The following is a 21,641-nucleotide window of genomic DNA, read 5'->3' as shown; positions in this document are numbered from 1 at the left end:
GTTTAAGCAGGCAGTCGGCAGGCTTAGCAGAGTCGTTACAGGATGAACTCAGCTGCTGCCAATCAACAGCCACCTACCCTGAACTGAGCTTCTCCTTGTGCCTTCCTGGTGTTTCCAATTAAAGCAAGTGCACTGTGTTAGTATAATTTTTGCCAGGCACTTTTGTCCCAGGTTGCTTGCTCCCTTTGCAGAAGTCTCTGTGTTTGGCTTCTCTTCTGGCTCTCTTCTCTGCAGCTACAAGCCTGGGGTTGTGTCCCAGCACAGTAGGTGCTGGCAGTGTGGATCTAGCACCCAAAAGATGCACTGGGGATCTCTACCAGTGCAGCTGGGCTGCAATCTCATCTTGGAAGTTGTGCTGGGTTTTGCTCTGTTAGATGGAGAGGTGGAAAGCCTATGGCTTAGGACAAAACCATTGCATTGGCTTGCTGGAAAAATGCTGCGTGGGAGCATTGTGACATGTGCACGCATCCTGCTAAAATAGAGAGATGGTGTCAACCAGCAACTGCATGATGCTTCTCCTAAAATCCCATGCTGGGGATGTCAAAGGCCACCTTGTGTTTTTCCCTTAGCCTAAAGAAAACCATCACATCTTCTGCATGGAGGTTAAACCCCAGGTGTGAAGCCCTGATCTTGTGCCTCACTGGGAACGGAGCAGCCTGGAGCCAATGCAAGAGCAGCGTGGTGCTGGTGGCTCTCCCTCCCGGCACTGGCTGAGCTGGAAGCAGACCTGCTGCTGGGTCAGACCACCCACCTGGCCCAGGCAAACACAAAAAGCCCCCTGGGAAGGAGTGACCTCCTTTGGTTTTTCTTTCTTTCTCTCTCCCTCCCTGGAGCCCCCAGCAGAAAATCCCTTCCCCAGCCACTTGGAAGATGGGTTCTAATTGAGTGGAAAATGACTGGTACTTTCTTTTGCTATCCCGAGCCCATGCCTTGCTGGCAGTCATGCCATGCAGGTTAGTCAGCCAGCTGCGAGGGGTGCTCTGCATTTCCATTTTCAATGACGGCTGGAAGAGGTTTTACAGCCCTCTGGCCCCCATCTCTCATCGGTAGGAGAGAGATCCAGGCTGCCTTCCTCCCTGTCTCGCTTCTGGAAATTGCTTTCGTAATTACGTCTTCTGCAAAGGTATCGATATTAATAAAGGTGAGCGTGGGGAGGGCAAGGCTCTGCAAAGCCCTGCAGATGTCAGGGCTCCAGCCCTGAGGCAGGAGGAGGTGGGAGAGGGGCTGGAGGAGCTGGAGAGGAGAGGGCTTGGAGGCAGAGGAAGGTGCAGGGAGAAGTGAGGTGGTGTGTCAGGAGCTGCGCACCTCCCTCGTGATGGTTGGGACAGAGTGGTGACATATATGGCCCTCCAGGACACATCCCCACCTTCCTCGCTCATGTTTCAGCCAAGAACCAGGTAGCTGGCACATGCATCTTGCAGCAAAGCAGGGACATCGCCACCATGCAGCAATGCCGGCATCGCTCCTCCAGGGCAAATTAGCAGGAGAAGATACACAGCATTAAAAGGAGGAAGACAGCCTTGGATGGGGCTTGCAGGCATGGGTGCCTTCCCCAAATCTGCCACCCATCCCTTGTGTGACCTTGGGAAGGTCATTTGATCCTCTCAGCACCAGCTCTGGAGCGATTAAGATGCAGAGAATCTCAGAGGGGCTGTGTGAGGACAAATGTGCCCATGTCTGTACAAAATTCAGAGTCTCTGAATACGGGTATACAGTTGCCTAGGCAGAAGGTCAGTTCAATTCATACTACTTAGGGAGGCAGAATTAAATTACCTAGACTGACATTTGGCTAAGACATGGAGTTTAATATCCCTCTGCTCATGGAAAATGCAAGGGGATATTTAACGGCTGCAAGGGATCCATTTTAGCGCTCATTGGAGAGATGGATGTGCAGGCGATGGGATGGGTGTTGGGCCCCTCCATGCTGCAGGGTCTCAGCTGCCTTTCTGAACTGCTGGCTTTGTTTCAAGATGTGTCTAACAACGGCCAGGGTGATAGATAGCTAAAGACTTGCGATTAAGCGTGAGCATGCAGAGCCTTTAGGAAAGCTGTGATTTGGAGATAATTGCCTGATCCTTTCCAGCACCAGGCTTGCAGGGCCATCTGCGTGAGTCCGCTGCTCTCGCAGCTCTTCTTGCACGCTGAGCCCTCGCTTGGATGCAGCAGCTGAAAACCAAGAGGGAAGAGCTGTGAGCCGCCTCCCGGCCAAGTCCTGCATCTCCTTCCCAGGAATGTCTGGAGATGCTCCCTCAGCTCTGCAGGATAATATTACATTTCGTTTTGTAGCCACTTAACCAGTACTCAGCCTAATGCCCATCGTTCATTATTATTATTACTATTATTGCTTTTATTACGTTACTGCCTGCAGGTCCTCGCTGAGGACAGGGCTCTATTATGCTGGCTGATGTACAGCCAGACAGCCCCTGCCTCACCATGCGCAGGCTAAATGGAGGCAGACAAAGGCCAGGGAAGGAGGAGCGCTCGTCCCCGTGTGCAGAGCAGGGACCCGGAGGCTGCGGAGGATAAAGGACTCCTTCAACATCATGCAGAAATCGGGGAGCTGGACCAGCCCATCTCCCCTCACTCTTCAGCTGGCCCCTGCGGGACTGGCCCTGTTTCCCACGATGCGCACAGTGTAATGAGGTCTGTCCTAAGAGATGAGGTCTGTCCTCACTGGACCGGCTGCCGGAGGCATGGTTCCCTCTCCCAGCTCTCGCATCCCCACTGCTGTGGACGGATGTGGCAGGAATGGATCCAGCTTTGTGCTTTTTGAGGGGCTGGCACTGTTGTGCTTTCTAGCCTGGGCAGGAGTCCCATGGATGGGGGGACGCATGAGGAGGTAGTTGCAGCCTCCTGCTGGGACTGCTGCTTTTCTCATTAACCTGCAGCACTGTCTGAAGGCTCACCACAGCCGGGAGCGCGGCACCCTTCAATAGCTGGGCTCTGCCACACTTGCTCAGAGCCAGGGCAGCCCTCCCCTGTGCCCCAGGGACAGTCTCCAACCCATGGGAGTGGGACTGGGGGTCACATCCCTGCAAAACTAGTGGGTGACTCCCACCTCAGCATCAGGGCACCTTTTTTTTGGCTCTCCTAAACCCACTGCACTGGCATCTCTCGTTGCTGCCCAAGCACACGTGCCCTGCCCGGCACGACTGCGTTTGAGCATCCTCTGCCGTGGCTCCGGGCTGGCACACCAAAAAGCAGGGCCAGGCTCCCTGCATTACCCCAGGGAGTATCCCGTCATGTCCATCCCCAGCCCAGCACTTTCCTCCCCGTGCCTCACTGCAGAGCCGCAGTTCAGAGTCATCTGCATTCATTCAGCCGAACAGACTTTTGTTTTGCAAACCGAGCCCACCGAGCCAGCGCTGGATTTATACTTTTCCATATGTGTTTGGACTCCAAGTCCCTGTCAATGGAAGCTGATGTCCAGCCTGAGCCCGGGATTCGAAGTGAGCAGAGGAATTGCACAGCCATCTGGAGTAGCTCAGCACGACGCAGCCCCGGCAAGTCGTCCCTCCTGCTGAGGATAAAGCTGTAAATGGAAAATTGTGTCCTGTCCTGCTGCAGAGTGGGATCAATGGGAGCCGGGAGGTGGCACTGGGCACCTGTGCTCAGGCCCATGGGTGTTTGCTTGCCAGCTGCTCCCCAGGAGCATCCTCTGAGTGCCGGGTGCAGTGGGGATGGAGGAGGCAGTCCAGCCCTCCTTGCACTCACCATGGCAGAGGGAAGGCGATGGCAGGCAGGAGAGGCTGTCAGGGTGGTGGTGAAGGAGGACCACAGCGGGGTGTGTGCCAGGGTGCTGAGCAGGAAGGCTGGGAGAAGGGAGGTAGTGGTGGACGGGGACTATGTCTTGGGGGAACAGGACCAACTCTGGGTCCCACCAAGGTGGTTGGGCTGTGGCTTCATTTCAGCGGCACCCCTCTGCCTCACCCGCAGCCAAGAAAGCAGGTTTGAAAGCATCACAGGCTGGTTTCTCCTTAGAGGAGCAAGCGGTGGTGGTGCAGGGAGGGTGTCTTCCTGGGAGTGGTTGCTGTGATGCCACCATCATCCTGGAGCAGAAGTGCAGCTCACAGCTCACGTACGACTCCCCTTGCAGCAGACTGGCCCACATCAGCGCTTGGTCCCATACAGCTTCAAGCAGAGGGAGAAATGCCCTTTGTGCGTAGGGCAGGGCTGCAGGCAGCAGGCAGGCAGGCTGGCAAGGGAGCAGCTCGCCACCACCTCCTTCATCTCCCAGGGGAGGCAAAGCCCCTGTGGGGACGTCACCTCCCACCCGCAGCAGGTGAACCCCTGAGGCCAGCACGGAGAAGACCTCTGAGGCAGAGAGGGGCTCCCCATGGCCCTGGCATCCCTCCTCCATGATTGGAAGTAGAGATTGATGCTGGCACCTTTGCAAGCTGCTGCTCGAGGTGGTCGGAACCAGAGGACCATTACTCAATCCAGAGATTTTCAGGCCAGGAGGAATAGTTCCATCCATTGGCCTGCATGTGGACTTTGGAGGGGGTTGAGAGCCCTCCCGGGACATGAGGACTCATGTGCATTGCTATTCTTAGAGTGCAGAGAGAGCTCTCTTCTACCCCAGGCATGGCTGTGCGCCCAGCTCCCCGTGACCAGCTCCTTCCTGGCCATGAGAAAAGGAGCAGCGTGGGTGTACCCAAAACTTGGACTTTTTGTAGCTTTGCTATTGCAAATTGGGAGTTTGAGCTGTTGGAGCTAAGCAAACCTTTGGTGAGGAGCAAGGCTCGCTCTGCAATGGGCAATGCCGTTCATCACAGCCTGTCTGTGATTTGCTCTCAGCGCTTTAAAGTAGCTGCAACTTCAAGGCACGTTGCATAGCTCGCAGCCAATTACTATTCACTTGAAATACTTGTCAGGTAGCAAGAAAATATCCCCATATCCCAAAAGCAGAGCAGGGCTGAGAGAGAGAGAGACCTGGGGTGGAAGGTGACCACGGCAATCCTTTGCCTTTGGTGAATATGATGTGTCAATGCTTTGAATCCCCAAAACCCAGCCCTAAACCCAAGGGCCAAACTCTGCCACATTTCTGCAAGGCGAGTGGTTTGAATGTGGGTCAGATGCCCAGAAATTAGGAGGAGCGAGGAAAGCGCAGGGTTTGGACTTGGTGGGCTCCTCGCCCTGACCCAAGTACCCCTGAGGAGGAGGGATGTTCTCTGCTCTGGCCAGGGTTGTTTCCATGTGCTTCCAGAAACTCCTTGGCGGTGGTTATTTTGTGCCAGGACAGCTGTGACGCTGACCTGGACAGGAAAAGGTGATTTGCATCTAATTAGTTTGGAAAAAGAATGTTCTGCGCATTCGCTGCGCCCCTTGGAAAGCACACGGTGCAAAGCCCAGCCAGCTGTGTGGAGGGGTGTAAGGAAGGATGCCACGTGCAAAGCTTTACCAGCCGCCCTCTTCTCTTCCAGTAAAGCCAGACCCTCTGGAGAGCATGGTGGCTAAATCCGTGCCCAATAACCCTCAGAGGCTGGAGGTGGTGTGGCAAAACCCCTCATCCTGGCCCAACCCTGAGTCCTTCCCACTCAAGTTCTTCCTGAGGTATCGGCCCCTCATCCTGGACCAGTGGCAACACATAAGCAATACTGAGCTGGCCAGGATGGGAGGGAGCGGGGGAGCCAGTGGCCACCAGCCCGTGGGATGGGCACGGGTGGCAATGTGGGAACGTGCTGGGAACGAGTGTTCAGGGACCAAAGAAAATGTCTATTTATTGCCCAGGCAACACAGACCCTTTTCCTCTCTTTGTCTCTCCTCCCTTCTCTCTTCCTCTCTGTCTTTCTTTTAACTCACGTTCTGCCTACAAATGGCTCTGCAGGCTCTCCCCACTCCACATTTTCATCCACAGCCCCTATCTACTTTCCATACATATGTTCTATATAAAACTTGCCAACGAGATGTAAAAGGCATTTAAAGTATAAATGTCACCGCATTTAAATGTGCCTCTGCCACATTTAGCTTTTGAACTGAAGATAAAATACCGCTTGCTGTAACTCAGAGCACAGTCACGGAGCGATTGCCGCGATGTTATCGTATTTCTTACTTTTATTTCTTATTTCTTTAAAAAAAAAAATAGTCAGTGAAATCCTTGGCAGCCCAGAGGACAGATTTCATTTGTTAGCTGCAGGAAGATAATGAACGGGCTTTTTTTTTTTCCTGTGTGCTGCTTGCATGCTCAGCTTGTGAAGGAAAGCAATCTGTCACTCGAGGAGAGGTGCTGCTACGCTGGCATGGCTCATCCAGCATCCCCTCTGCGCCAAGCCAGGCCAGTCGAAAGCCAGTTAGGTGCTTTGCTTGATAAAACGTTTTGCCAAAAAAAACCCCCACAAACAAAAAAAAACCAAATAGGAGGCAGCACCCAGTCCCCGGGAGCTCACCTGCGCCGCGGAGCCAAGCAGGGTTTTCTGCCAGCCAGCTCTTCTTGGGGAGAGAAACAGCTGAGAGGGGATTTTTTTCACGAGGCAGCACAGCAGGTAATGTTTCAGATTGAAGCATTTTGCTGATGGCTTTGAAAATCAGAGAAGGGTTGGGAGAGGATTTTTCCTGCTTGTCTCTCTTTGCCCTTCACTTCCCTCCGGGGAGCGGGAGAGCATCTGCAGAGCATCCTGAGGGGTAAGAAAGCAGAGGTGGAGTTTGGGTATTAGTTTGCTTTGGATTTTTTTTTTCACTTGGGGAAGAAATGCTCGAATTGTAGAAGTTGTGAAAAAAGGGAAATAATTAATGGGAAATACCAAATGCAACATCAGTTTTTTCAAGGTGTAAAACCGTCATGGAAAAAGCTGATGTTTTTACCCCGCCACAGCCTGATCCAGCTGGCACCCTGCAAATGCAGGGGCTTGCACCCAAAAATGATGGGAGAGCCAGTGAGCTGCCTCCTGCCTCGACACCCTCAGGGTAGCCAGTCCCTCCATCACTGGGTATTAGGTATCATATTTGTGGGGCTGAGCCATGCCAGTCCCCCTTATCACAGGGCCTCTGAGAGGATGTCGTGGCCTCTCCATCAGTGCTCTCGGGCAGGCAGCGATGGTGGAAAATACATGGAGGTATTGGGACACTAGTGGCAGGGCCACCAGTGGCAGGGCCACCTTGGCTGGAAAAGGCAGTTTCAGGGCAGTCAAAACTTGGTTTCTCCTATTTAAAGATACCCAGTGCTGCAGGAGAGCGCGGGTACCAGCCTCGCGGTGGGTGCAAGGAAGGCTGGGAAGGGCTCCTCTCTTGGCATCCCAGGAGGGCACAGTGGTCCTGGGTACCACTTTTAATCAATATCCCCTTGTGAGAGATGTGCCCCCATCACTGGCTGATGGAGAAGTGTGTTTGGGGAATAGTTTGCTCAGTGAGCGAGTGCAAGCATTCAGCAAGCGAGGTACCAGCCTTGTTTTCTGACTCTCTGCCCTGCCGTCTGGGTAATGAAAAATCTGATTTGTGGATGATTTGAGGAAAACTGCCACTATTCATCAGATGAATTATTTGCGAAGCCTAATTCAATCAGCCCCCAAACACCAGGGGATGGCAGCGCTGCCGCAGCCAGAGCCACTCCGACCCTGGGCCCCCTTGGCACGCTCAGCCGCAGCCCTGCTTAGCCCAGCCAGGCACCCTGCAAATGCAGGGGTTTGCACCCAAAAATGAACCCCCCGATGCCGACTGTCATGGTTTAAGCCCAGCCGGCAACAAAGCACCACGCAGCCGCTCGCTCACTCACTCCTCCCCCCCCAGGTAGGATGGGGAGGAGAAAATACAGCAAAAAAGCTCGTGGGTGGAGACAAGGACAGGGAGAGATCACTCACCACTTATGGCCACAGGCAAAACAGACTCGATTTTGGGGAAAAATAAACCAATTTAATTTGTTAACAACCAAATCAGAGTAGGATAATGAGAAATAGAACCATATCTTAAAAACACACCTTCCCCCCACCCCTCCCTTCTTCCCAGGCTCAGCTTTGCTCCCGATTCCTCTACCTCCTCCCCCCGCAGCGGCACAGGGGGGCAGGAATGGGGCTTGCGGTCAGTTCGTCCCACATTGTCTCTGCCGCTCCTTCCTCCTCAGGGGGAGGACTCCTCACACTCTTCCCCTGCTCCAGCATGGGGTCCCTCTCACGGGGGACAGCCCTCTATGAGCTTCTCCAACGCGAGTCCTTCCCACGGGCTGCAGTCCTCCACAAACGGCTCCAGGAGTCACGGCCTTCTTCGGGCCCAGCCCCCTGCTCCAGCATGGGGTCCCTCTCACGGGGGACAGCCCTCTATGAGCTTCTCCAACGCGAGTCCTTCCCACGGGCTGCAGTCCTCCACAAACGGCTCCAGGAGTCACGGCCTTCTTCGGGCCCAGCCACCTGCTCCAGCATGGGGTCCCTCTCACGGGGGACAGCCCTCTATGAGCTTCTCCAACGCGAGTCCTTCCCACGGGCTGCAGTCCTCCACAAACGGCTCCAGGAGTCACGGCCTTCTTCGGGCCCAGCCCCCTGCTCCAGCATGGGGTCCCTCTCACGGGGGACAGCCCTCTATGAGCTTCTCCAACGCGAGTCCTTCCCACGGGCTGCAGTCCTCCACAAACGGCTCCAGGAGTCACGGCCTTCTTCGGGCCCAGCCACCTGCTCCAGCGTGGGGTCCTTCACGGCCTGCAGGGGAATCTCTGCTCTGGCACACCACCTCCCTCTCCTTCTTCACTGACCTCGGTGTGTGCATGGTTGTTTCTCTCACATCCCACTCCTCTCCTCACTGTAGCTCCTCTTCTTCTTCTCCCGTCTTCTTCTTCCTCTCCTCCTTTTTTTACTGTAGCTCTTCTTCTTCCTCTTCTTCTTCCTCCTCTATCTTGTTCTCACCCTCAGGAGTCTTTTTTTTTTTCCCCCTTCTTAAATATGCTATCACAGAGGCGCTACCACCGTTGCTGATTGGCTCGGCCTTGGCCAGAGGTGGGTCCGAGTTTGGAGCCAGGGAAGCTTCTAGCAGCTTCTCACAGGAGCCACCCCTGTAGCCCCTCCCCCACTACACAAACCCAACACACCGGCACACTGGGAGCATGCCCAAGCCATGCTGAGCTCTACTTTGCTTGACCTATTGCTCACTGGCACCTTGGGGGGTGTCCCTGTCCCCCAAACTGCAGCCAGGAGAAGGAAGGACATGGTTTGGTGGGGCCAAGCTTGGCTCAGCCATCCAGCTCGTCCTACAGTGGTAGTGTTGGGTCTCTCCTCAAAGGGACAAACACCCTGAGAGAAGATGCAGTGGGCACCCACAGTGGTGTCTTATTTCTTGCTGAGGTGAAAGTCTCCTGCCATGAGCTGCCCCCTGTCTCGGCTCTTGCTGTCCCCACTGGCTGCTGGCACGGAAAAGCCATTGCACACAGTGGGGCGGCTTGGGAGCCCGGTGGGGAGAGGAGAAGTCTCTGCCGGCAGCTGGGAGGAGCTGGGTAACTGCATGCTCCGGCACATCCCCATGTGCCCCAGGCCCCCACGCTGAGCCCTGTCCCTGCCTCCTTGTGGCAACCTGCCCATGCACTGGCTGTGGGTTTTAAGCATTAGGAGATGCCACCCCCTTGGCAGCCCCGGGGGAAGCCCAGCATCCCTGCAGGAGCAAGCCTGCAAGAAAGCACCAGGGACTGCCCAGAGCCATGAATATCCATGCAGGCCCCACTCGCATGTGGCATTTCTTGGCGGAAGAAGCAACTCCCCTTTCTCCCCTCCACCTCCCGTTATCTTTGCAGGGTCTGATTTATGCACAGCACCTCGGCAGGCAGGACCGAATAAGCACTAATAGGATCAGATGAATGTTGAGCTGTCGAATACCATAGGGCCTGATTCAATCAGTGTCTGCTTTCTCCCAGGCTCTTCCTTTCAGGATTTTAATAATGCCAGGGCTTGGTACCAGAAGATGAAGCCATCCATGGCGGGAGCGGTGGATCTTATTGAGACTGCCACTGCGCGAGCTAGCCATAAACGCAGCTCCCCCCTGGAGAGAGCAGGACAATGCTTGGCTCAAGCCCAGTGTTGAGCAAGGGCCAGAGCTGGAGCCAAGCTGCCAAATCTGGGGCCGACCCAGAGCTGGGGGGACCCTCATCCCCTCCCCGGCTGTCCTGGTTTCGGCTGGGACAGAGTTAACTTTCTTTTTAGTAGCTGGTACAGTGCTGTGTTTTGGATTTAGTGTGAGAATGATGTTGATAACACTCTGATGTTTTAGCTGTTGCTAAGTAGCGCTTATCTTAAGCCAAGGACTTTTCAGTTTCCCATGCTCTGCCAGCAAGCAGGTGGGCAAGGAGCTGGGAGGGAGCAGAGCCGGGGCAGCTGACCTGAACTAGCCAAAGAGGTATTCCATACCATGGAACGTCATGCCCAGTATATAAACAGGGGGGAGCTGGCCGGGAGGCGCGGATCGCGGTTCGGGAACTAACTGAGCATCAGTCAGCGGGTGGTGAGCAATTGCATTGTGCATCACTTTTTTTTTTTTCTCCCCCCCCCTTCTTTTGTTGCATTCCTTTTCATTACTATTATTATTATATTTCATTATTACTATTGTTAGTATTATATTTTACTTTAGTTATTAAACTGTTCTTATCTCAACCCACGAGTTTTACTTTTTTTTTTTTTCCTTTGCTTTCCTCCTCCTCACCCCACTGGGAGGGGGAGGGGGAAGCGGCTGCGTGGTGCTTAGTTGCTGGCTGGGGTTAAACCATGACACCGGCGCTTTGCAAAGGTGAGTTTGAGCCTCAGTGTGCCATTTGTGCTCCCTTTCACCTGCTCAGCAGCGTCTTTCCACTCAGGCCACTTAACAGCTCTCGTGTTGCAGTTTGCTCTGGGAATTAGGATGATGTGCTCTGGGAATTATTATCGTGGAGAGATGATGATGATGAGTTTCCATGTGAGCGTGCGGCGGGGCGTGCATGTGTGTGGAAGTGCTCCCCTAGATGCAGGTGGGTGGCCAGGCACCATCCCGGGCATCTTTGGGGAGCCCAGGGCAGGTCTTGCACCCGATCTGCTCCCACCCCGTAGCGTTTGCTGGAGCAGGATCTCCCCTTTTCCCAGTTTTTGGGGGAGATCTCATGCACTGAGCAATGACCAGCTTGGTGCAGGTCCTGGGAACGTGGCAAGGCTCAGAAGGTATTTCTTAAGCAGCGTCGGAGCTGGCAGCCAGGCTGAGGGAGGATTTCCTCCGGTGGGTTGCCAGCAATTTGCAGATGCTGTTGCAAAGTCTAATTGAACCCATTGGCCGTGCTGACAATATGAAATGTTAACAAACCGTGAGACAGGCTGCACCTCAGATCTTGAGATTTGCAGTAAAAGGTCATGAGATATTTAAAGCTAATAATGTGTTTGGGTTCTCTCATTCCTCTTCTGTTTTGGAAGCATCAGAGCCACGTCTGTGAGCATTTGTAAAGGCTGGAAACATCCTTCTTTGGAAAAGCAACCAGAGGTGCTCCCACCATCCTGGGATTTTAGGAGCTGGGGCCACAGAGACCCCGACACAGGGGTCTGTGCCAGCTCTGCTGCTGAGCAGCTCTGATCCAGGCAAATGATGGAATTTGGGAACAGGAATTGGCAATTTGGGGGTATTGACAAATATTTAGTGGTTGGGTTCATTGGTGTGAGGAGGGCACGGTCCTCTGGGCTGGCCATCATCACTCATGTGTCTGGGGTGGCTGCCAGGGTGGGCTCAGGCTCATCTCCCAAAGCAAAGCAACATTTTTCGGTCAAATAGGTGAATCTCACAGGCTGTCTCCGGAAGCTCCTGCCTTGGCGCAGCCTGAAATAACCTGAAAGTGTGTGCTAATGCGTATCCTGCCTGTGACGGGCAAGGGGGAGGGCTGGACCGCCCGGCGCAGCTGCGTCCCTGCCGGCGCGGTGGCAATGTCACTTTGTGGCAGGCGCGCTTCTTCACGCCCATTTGCATCCCCTTGTGCCTCTGCTGCTTTGCCTGTGCTCCTCCTCTTCACAAGGCAACCTTGGCAGGGAGGTCACCCTGAGCGAGCTGGGTTACAGCTTCACGCCTGGTAGCTTTTATTGCAGCACTTCTCTCCCTTCCCCTCCCGGCTGCAAAGTCAGTGATTAAAAAAGAAGGAAAAAAAAAAAGGGGGAATTAATAGGTGGGAGCAAAATGTTGAGGCTGTAATAGTTTCACTCGCAGCTTGGCATGGGACAGGCAGGGTTGGAGCACAGAGCGCCTTGGAGGAGGATGGAGGTGGGAAGTGCTCAGAAATCACCTTTTCTGTCCACCTCCAGCTCCAGGGATGGAGCCAGGCTTGGGACCCTTGGCTGGCACTGCTTGGGTGCTCTCAGCCCCCAAGGGAACTGCTAATAACCTAAAAGTACTGAGCACCCGGCAGGATCAGGCCTCAAAGGCAGCCCTTGAAGGTGCCACTGAGCAGCAGAGCACTCATGCACGCACCTGCGTGCCTGTGCTCACCTGCATATTCGCACAGCTACACGCGGGCAGGATGGCACCGGCAAGCTTAGCTTTCCCTGCCCATGTGCAGATCCCTGGTGCTGGTGTAGTCTCCCATGCCCTGTGGTGCCCACGCACAAGCTGCACCCATCTGCTTTCATCCCCCAGCCCACTGCATCTGCGGGCAGCAGATGCCAGTGCCGGGCAGGGTTAGAGCCAGTACTGAGCGCCCCGAGCATCCCTGATCCCATCCTCCCCGCAGCCACAAGCGAAAGCGAACTCTGCCAGTTTTCACTTGGCAGGAGGGGACAGCGCATCCAGAGAAAGAGTCCCGTTATTAATGAGGTTACAGCTCCGCTTTCAAAGATGCTCTTTATTTTAAGCCAGAAGGGAGCCATTCAGCCGCATCTGGTGTGACACAACCCAGGCTGCAGAGAAGCCCTGCGATAACTCGTCCTCCCAGACCGGCAGTGGGGCTGAGCTATGTGTGGCACAGCAGTCTTTTTTTTGGGGGGGGGGTGACAGCAGGGACTGCTACCTGGCTGGCAGAGGGGAAGCAGAGGGAAGGAGGGTCGTTTGCTTTTCCTGACCCTTTAGTTATTCCAAAGTCCGGGCAGAAATTTTTGTCTGGGGTTAGCCCAACTGATTCCTGCGGCACTGCAGAAGGAGGAGGTATTTGGGGGCTCGTTTATTAGTAATGAATGTCAGACCTATTTGCTCTCCAGGCGTGGCTTTGAAAGGGGAAAAGCAATCAATTTCTTTTCCGCTGGTGACATCTTTTCGCAGGCTGCAGTGGCTGTTTGCAGCGACCCTCCTGAGCTTCCCAGTGGCAGGGCAGCTTGCTTGGGGGTTACCCCTGCTTTTGGTTTAGCCTGTTCCCCAGGGCAGGTGGGAGCCTGCCGGGATCCCCCTGGGATCGCGGGGACTGAAGGCACCTGAAACAGCAGCTACTCATGTAGCATGAGTCCCTGCAAAACTCATTGCAGCCAGGTGGCAGGATCTGGCCACTTGTTGCAGGGAAAAGAGGCTGTGAATTCAAGCCCACCAGGGTGCCCTGTCCCCCTCCCAGTTCCCATTTCCCCGTTATCCAGGGTAACCCGGGGAGCATCCAGGGGTGGGGGAGGCTGCGAGGATGCAAAATGCGCGGCAGACCCCAGCTGTGCTCTTTCAAGGGGTTTCCTTCCGCATTCACCCCACTTGCTGTGGGTGGCACAGGCTGTGTGAACAGATCAACTTCACCCTACGAAAGCCGGGGTGCTCCTTTTATTTTTGGGAAGCCAGGCTCGTCCGGGCTCGATACAACACCTGGGTCAGGCGCGTGGTCTCTGTCCTGGCGTGCATGGAGGTGGTGCATCAGCAGAGGAAGGAAGGGGACGAGCTCAGGTTGTCAGCCTCGGGGCAGTGTGTGCAAACGCTGCCTTTCCCTGTCTGAAAGGATGAGGGTGAAGATGGCAGCAAAGTGTGGATTGTCCTTTGATGGGAAGCGATGAATTTTTTTCCAGGGAGGAAAGGAAATATTTAGGCTGGATATCCTTCCTGGGGACAGTTTGTCCCAGCTGCTCCCCAGCCCCTCGACCTCCGGGCAGGGGAAGGTGATGCTGCGGGAGAGGGTACCCAGGGGGTTATCTGGCAAGAACTCAAAGGGTGTTTTGGGGTTTGCTCAGTCCCAGCCTTGCAGGTTGGTGCTGGCACCGGTGGTCCCTGGGGAGGGCTGGCTCCCGCCATGGGACTGAGGGGTGCCAGCCTCCCATCTCCGCAGGGCTGGCATCCCAGCAACGGAGAACCCCCTTCCCATGCCGGGAGCTGTGCTGGGGAGCAGGAGGTGTCAAGGAATGGAAAGCAGAGCCAGAGCCGCTGTGGGGGAGCCAGCAAGCACATTTTCATGTGGGATGCAGAGAGGGAGGCATCCGATCCCCCCTTCTCCCCCTCCGCCTCTTTCCAACACACACCAGCCCCCAGCCCAGCTGCCAGGGCAGGGAGGATTGGGGTTTCCTTACCCCCCCATCCCCTTCCAAAGGCTGTCTGTGCTTCAGACCTGCCTGTGCATCACCCTGTTCACAAGTAATTGCTACCTGGTTGCGCTGGACCAGGAGCAGAGCCCGGGTGGGAACAGAGCGCTGTGACCTTTTTTACTGCTGGGGCACCCTGGCAGGGTGGGCTGGGGGCAGCGGGAGCGGGGGGAGCCTGGGGGGGGAATCGCTTCCTTAACTCCTGCTGCACCGAGCACTGCAAGACAGTGCCACCAGTCTGCGGGCAGGGACTGGGATGTGGGCACACATGGATGTCCCCTGTTGGGGTGCATAGTGTGGATGGGTGGTGTGGATGTCCCCAGGCCCCCAGCACATGTGCAGACAGATTGAGGGACCAGCATGGACAGGGGGAAAGCCAAGCGCTGGGAAATCCTCCCCTCTGCCTGCCCTGGGTGCCTGTCCCCGTCCCGTCTGTGCAGCACTGGCCCCTGGGCTCATCCCAGTGCTCAGCACTGCCCGGGCTGTGGGTGGGCACTGGCCATCCCTCTGCAGCCTCATTATCTTTCCAAGCAGGTTGATGGGGGTGTGTGGCCACGGCAGGGAATGGGATCCCAGCCCATGCTGTCCTTGGCAAGCTGTCAGCTGAATTACTGGGTTCAAGGGCTTCTTTTAATTTCTTTTTTGTTTGTTTGTTTGTTTGAAATGCTAATAGCTCTGCATTGCACTGGCTACTGATCCCTCGTTAATCTGGGAAGTGCTTCACAGCCAGCTGGAGTGACTTTTGGCAGGTGCACAAAGGCAGACAGTGACATGCAGTCCCTCCCAGCCAAAAAAATTACCATGTGCAGCCTTCCTCCAGCTTTTGTCTCTGGGTGGCAGGGAAGAAGATTAAGGAATTTCTCCCTCTCTCTTTGATGCTATGTGTCCATCCGTCCCCCCACAACCTCCCAGTGCCCCCCCCCAGCTCTCCCTGTCTGTGTCCAGTTGGACCCAGTCCCTGTGTGCTTTCCCATCTGCTGCTGCACTTCTGTGCTGAGCCACGGGCATCCACCCAGGGACTTTCTCACCCACCATGGCAAATGTTGGATGTGTCCCCCGGTTGCCCAGCTCAGAAGTGCTGCTTGCAGATGTCATATGTGTGGGGAGGGATGGATGCTGTCATCCTTTTTTATCTGCTGTCTAAAGAGGAGCTTAGGGCAGCATCCTCCCAGGTCCTACAAGGAAGATCCTCCAGGTCCTCCAGCCTGGGTCCTGGGGGAACATCTCCCCCAGACAAGGCAGTTCCTCCAGGCCCTGCAGCCTGGGTCCTGGGGAGGATGTCGCAGGCACCGCCTTGACCCATCGTGCCTGTGACGCCCCATCTGCAAACATTCAGTTGCAGGCTGGCTGCGGCTGGGGAGAGGCAGGAATTGCTCCCAAGGGGAAGTGCTCAGCCGGGAGGGCTCTTCAGGCTGGAGAAAATGCTCCAGACAGAGCAGCAGCCTGGCCAGGCCAGTGGGACCTCAGCAGGGCTGACTTGCCCCCAGGTCCTGCCCAGCCTGCTTGCTGCATGGCTCAGGGAGCAGCCAGGAGGGCTCAGGGGATGCCGAAAAACCTAGAGAGACCCACACACCAGCCAGATAACCCCAGCATCTTTACGAGCCCTGCGCTCATTCCCTGCTTCCAAGGCACCCCTGGCCCAGCACAGACTGAGCCGGGAGAAACACACTTGCAGGGGCTGGCAAATCACTCAGTGAGGTTTCATTAATTGTCATTAGGAATTAATCGAGCTTGATCACCTTGGCATTACCTTCCATGCGGGAAATTGGTGGATGCTACCAAACAGCTCTGGGCTGCTCCTGTCCAGGCGAGTCCCCGCTGTGTGGCGTGCACAGCGCTGCACACGCATCCTGTCCCACTGTGCCTGCAAGCAGCACGCCTGCGAGTGGCAACCAGAGCTGGTGGCAGAGGCAGGGGACAGCATGAATCCCAGGGTCTGGGTGGCAGGGACAGCCTCGCCGTGCCACTGGGCTGCGGGGGGTTGCCATGCCAACGTGGCGCTTTCCGCGGGCCAGGTGATTCACAACCTGGTGGGTATCCTGTCCTGCCTACCTGGGTGCCTGGGCCATGAAGGTGTGTCCCTATGAGAAGAGGGTGCAGAAGTTGTCTCCTCAGCTCTGCTGGGTGCAGCAGTGGGTGCCAAGAGCCCATTCCCTCTGGGGACCCTGATCCAGCTCGGGGTTTGGTCCTGGGCTAAGGAGGGCTGGAGCTTGGTGGGGTTGGTGGGATGGGTCTCAGCCAAGACCCCCACGGGTTGGAGGATGCACAGCTGTGTCCTGCAGGAGGGACCGGCATCCTCCTCCTCTTCTTTTTCCTATCCTCCCTTCTGCCCAGACCTCACAGAATTTCAGTTTTCACCTATTCTGTATGTGAAATGGGCTAAAACCCTTTTCCTGCAGGACGAGGTGGCTGTGCCCAGCCCTGGGACAGGAGCAGCCACCCCCCTGGCATAGACTGTGCTGGGGACCTGTGAGCTGCTAAACAGGACTGCCCTAAGCCTGACCCTGTTATCTGGATGAGAGGCAGCATGTGTGACCCCAGGGCTGGCTCTCAGCCTCTTTGGTGTGCTAGAAACTCGGGGAGACCCGGCACAGAGTCCCACCAGGGTCGCTGGGCTTGTCTGCCTCCTGTGCCAGGCTCCCTCCAGCCAGGTTCTGACCTCGGACTCCCTTGGCAGGCACCCCAAGTAGCTGCCCCCATGCCGACAGGTCAGACCCAATGGTGAGATGCATGGTGCAGTGGGAAGGTGTCCCCTGGACGGTAGGGATGGACTTGGGCACCAGTTGTCCCAATGCTTTGGCTAATGGTGGTTTAGGGCTCAGGCATGTCTCAGCTTGGCACAAGCCCTGCAGTGAAACTGCCGGCATCCCCTGTTTGCATCGCACCAGCACCATGGGTGTCAGCCCCAAGCCAGGGGCTGCGAGGAGAGGCAGGACTCGGCCTCCCCCTATCCAGCCCCAAAACCTGCAGTGGTGGACAGAGGCACACCTTTCTCCATGCTGCTCCCCCACTGAGGTTTGGTAGTGGCTTCGCACCTCATGGGTGCAGGAGGCCCTTTGCTCCCCACCGACCAGGGGGGACCGGATGGGCCTACCTCCAGATGTGCTCCAGATGTGGGGCTCCTGCAGGCTCAGGCTGGGTGCCATGAGCAGCTGGGAGTTCAGAGACCAAGGGCCCTGCCGTGCCGGGCAGCAGGCTGGATGCGGCCCTGGGAGAGCCCTCCCATGCTGGTGGGGGGGGGCTGGAAAAGGGTTGAGTATTTCTCAGGGTGGGTTCATGCATTTCAGGTACCCTGCAAGCACGGAGGTGATGAGATTAAGCACGCCGATCGCTGGCCGGGCCGTCACACGCATCCCTGGCATGCACACCCTCCCTGCGTGTGTAAAGCTGCAGTGCCAGGGCAGCCTTGTCCCATGGGCATGTTGGCTGTGCTGCACCCCGGATACCCTGGGCACCCGACAGTGCGGCTTTTCTCTCTTGGGGCTTTGGGATGTGATCAAGGACCAGGCAGAAGTTTTCGGCTCCATCTTGCTCCTGTTGTTGAACCAAGCTCTTAATAAAATTCAGCTGTTGGTGCTCCCCAGGGTGGTGGGATCCTGTGCCTGACCTTCTCCTGGGTGGCTGGGGAGACATGGAGGACCCCACGTGGGTTGCACCATGAAGTTCCCCTCACCTGTGAAGTGCCACTCGTTCTGCTCAAGCCCCACCGGCTGCTCATCCCAGGGGTGGCCAGCATCCCACTGTGCCCAGCAGCATCCCGGCAGCATCACCCACTGTGCAGCCCTTGCCCAACCTGGCCCGGCTGCTTCCACCCACAGAGCATGAGCCCCTGTCTGGGCACCAGCACTCTCAGATGGGCTGCGTCAGACCCACACTGTCCCTCATCCCCCGGCATCTTTATTATCAACATGCATCTGGAGAGAAGGTGGTTTGTGTCAGCCAGGGCATGGGGGAAGGACGAGGGGCACCCTGCATCCCCCCATGCCACGTGCAGGCAGTGCAGGGGGGGAACGAAGCCAGCAGCGTGTTGGTCCTCAGCCTCAGAGACCAGGTGGAGGGTGATCTCCCACACAGCCTCTGCAGGATGCTCCTGCCCTGGTCCTCTCCATGCCCACAGGACCCCAGGGCCAAGCCTGGCTCCATCCCTGGAAGGTCACTGAAGTGCTGAGCCCTCCTCCTCTGTTACCCACGCGTGTTTGCTCGCCGGTGGCCGTGCAATGGGGCTGCATTTCTACTGGGCACCTGCATCCGCCTGTCCTTGAGCTGAGCTCCAAGTGGATCAGAGATCCCCAGACGGTGTGGACACAGTCTGGGGTTAAACCATTGCACCAGCAGCCACATCCTCAGGAGGATGGCAGGACCTCCTGTGGCCCAGGCAGCGGTGACAACAAGACAGAGGGAATTTTTCTAGGAAAGACAGCTGGACACGGCTTGATCCATGTCCAAGAGCCTGGCCAGAGGGATGCAAGCCAAGCTGGTGGGATGCTAGTGGGTGCGGGAGCAGGGTGGCCGGAGGTGTGCTGGTGGGGGAAGCCTCCTCCCAGCCCTGGCAGTGATGCCCAGAAAGCGTGTGCGCACACAGCCAGCCACTGCCCTGGATGTCCAGCTGCCAACTGCTCTAACATGTCCAAGTGGAGCCTGCCTGCACATCTGCTAGTTTCTAGTGACCTCTAGAGGAAGCCACTCCACTCTGGCACCACGAGTTTGGGAGCAGGATGGGGTCTCACCGGACCCTTGGCTTAGCTGCAGCCGGAGCATCTCCCCCTGCATCCCTGTCCTGGGCTCATGGCTCTGCCCAAAACCCCATAGCACTTCCCAAAGTGCTGTGAAAGTCTCGTTATCATCCTCTAGCTGAGCTAAACAGGCTGATTGTCTTACACCTCCTGGTGCCGGGGATTCCTCTGACCGTCCTCCCCTCCCCGCTGCTGCCCACAGGTCGAGCTGTCGGACGGGACGTCGCACACCATCACAGATGCCTACGCTGGCAAGGAGTACATCATCCAGGTGGCAGCCAAAGAGAATGACATCGGCATGTGGAGCGACTGGAGCGTGGCCGTCCATGCCACCCCCTGGATGGAGGAGCCTAAGCATCTCACCACGGAGGCCCAGGTCACAGGTGAGAGCCCCCCACCCCCCCACCCCCAGTACAAACAGGCTGCGCCTGCAGTGAGGGGGAACCCAGGAGTCCTGGCTGAGGGTCCCCTCTGTCTAGCTCCATGCAAGCTTGGTCCCCAGCCAAGGAGATCCTCCCAGCACCTGGGAGGGGCCGCAGCCCTTCACCCTACACCTTCCCCCACCCATGGCCCCAGCAGCAGGTGCAACCATGGCCTGAGGGGCGCTGACTCAGCTCACCTGGCTCCAGCATCCTCCTCACTGGGATGATCAGGGTATGACAACGAAGCTGGGGGTTTATTATTATTCTTCTTCCCTGGAGCGCTGCCCCCCTCCAGCCTTCCCTCTTCAGTCCCATCCCCTCCACACCTCTGACCCTGCACAATGGCTTGGAGCGATGCCAATTCGAAATAAAAGCCACAAAGTTAACAAGCCTCTGTTTCTACGAAAGAGCTGGGACCGTGTCCAAATGGGCGTTATCAGCCCTCCATTTCCCAGAAGGGCTGGAGCGGACCCTGCGCCGATTCCCCAGATGGCACCGGTGGTGGGTGGGGGGAAAGCACTGATGTGCAGGTAGGCAGGCAGACAAGCAAGCAGCAACCAGGCTCTCTGCATCAGGGCAGCGCATGTGCAAGCTGGGCAGATGTGCATGTGGGGAAGGGGGGTGCTCAGTCCCCCCACCCTCCAAGCTCTAGCCCGGCTGTGTGTGCAGACCCTCATGCCTCCAACGGCACCTGCCTGCTCCCTGCACAGGCACATGTGTGTCCCTCCCAGGCATGTCCCTCGCACGTGTGTCCCTGTGCATGCAGCCAGCTGCAGCCATGCAGGGCTGATGTGCAACACCCTGGCTCCAGGGCTGAGCCTCACCATGACACCTCGGTGGGGTCTGAAAGATGCTGATACAGGCCCCCTGTGGCCCCCAGCATTCCCCCCACAGATTATCTGGCCAGGGGCACTCTGGGACTCTCTGGATGTGATCGAAGCCGCCCCAGGCTGGCACCATCCATGCCCTCCCTGCAATCCCACAGCTCTCTGAAGGGGTGAACATCCCAGCTGGCCCTGTATGGAGGAGGACAAGCCCTGCGAGCCAGCCTAGTGCCACGGCCACAGCTTGGATGTCCCCTGGGTGGGGATGCCTCTGCTGAGCACTCGCAACCACGTTGCCATGATCTCTTAGCCAAAAATCCCACAGAGCTGATGCACAGAGCAGCTCGGCTGGGCAGGATGGGGCTGGGAGGGATGCCCAGCTCTGCCTGGTGGTGCAAGCATCTGCACAGTGATGCCACAAGGGTCCAGTGTTAGAGTGGGGAAAGTCTCATGGACCACACCATCCCCTGGCTCATCATCTCAGCCCCTCAGCTCAGCCCTAGCATGGCATGGCAGTGTGAGGGGCAATTTGGGGATGGGACAGTGCCATGTCCCCACTGGCAGGGGAGTGGGGCTGCCCCTACGGGATGCATCCCGGCGTGCCCAGCTCCCCTTGCCACCTGCTCTCCCTCCCCGCAGAGACGATGAGTGCTAGCACCTCCTCTTTCATGCCACCCCCCACCACCAAGATCTGTGACAAGGGGGCCGTGGTGGGCAGCAGGGCCGTGGCAGTGTGTTGGACAGCTGGACTGGTCTTGGCTGCCTATGGTGTCCTCTTTATTTAGTGAGTATCCCCCAAACCAGGGGTGTGAGAGATGGGGTGTGGGTGCTGGGAGGGAGCAGGGGCATAGGGACCCCAGGGGCTTCGCACAGTTGGGAAGGGGATGCTCCAACCAGGCTCTAGGTGAAGGGCATTGAGAACGAGCCATTTGGGTTTGCTTGCAGTTTTTTGTAAATGGACCAAATTTGGCTGCTTTTCCAAATAGGGCATTCTGGTGGGGATCTCAAAAATGGCTTTTCAAACATTTCCTGCAAAGCCTGCCAAAGGGTCAGTCTTCAGTGCCTCGTTCTCAGCACACCTCCCCCTCCCCACTGCTGATGTTTTAAGAGGCAAAGAAACCACATGGAGACCTAAGGCCTTTGCATAGGGACGGAAGCAAAATTGTCTGAGATCAGGAAATTCAAAGGTGCATCTCAAAAATGTCCTTGGTTTGGCTTAGAATGGAGCTGGCAGCCTGGAGAACCCCAAAATGCCCCATCCCTCCTCGGGCCAGGGCT

At 56.6% G+C, this 21,641-nt stretch overlaps 1 pseudogene; it reads left to right on the top strand.

The window, feature by feature from the left end:
- Nucleotides 1-21,148, top strand: part of LOC127027797 (ciliary neurotrophic factor receptor subunit alpha-like) — a 38,559-nt pseudogene extending 17,411 nt beyond the window's left edge.
- The last annotated feature ends 493 nt before the right edge of the window (nucleotides 21,149-21,641 follow it).

The sequence above is a fragment of the Gymnogyps californianus genome, chromosome Z (genome assembly GCF_018139145.2).
Source record: "Gymnogyps californianus isolate 813 chromosome Z, ASM1813914v2, whole genome shotgun sequence".
Taxonomy (NCBI): domain Eukaryota; kingdom Metazoa; phylum Chordata; class Aves; order Accipitriformes; family Cathartidae; genus Gymnogyps; species Gymnogyps californianus.
The sequence above is the reverse complement of the archived record's forward strand: the minus strand, read 5'-3'. Positions and strand labels throughout refer to the sequence as shown.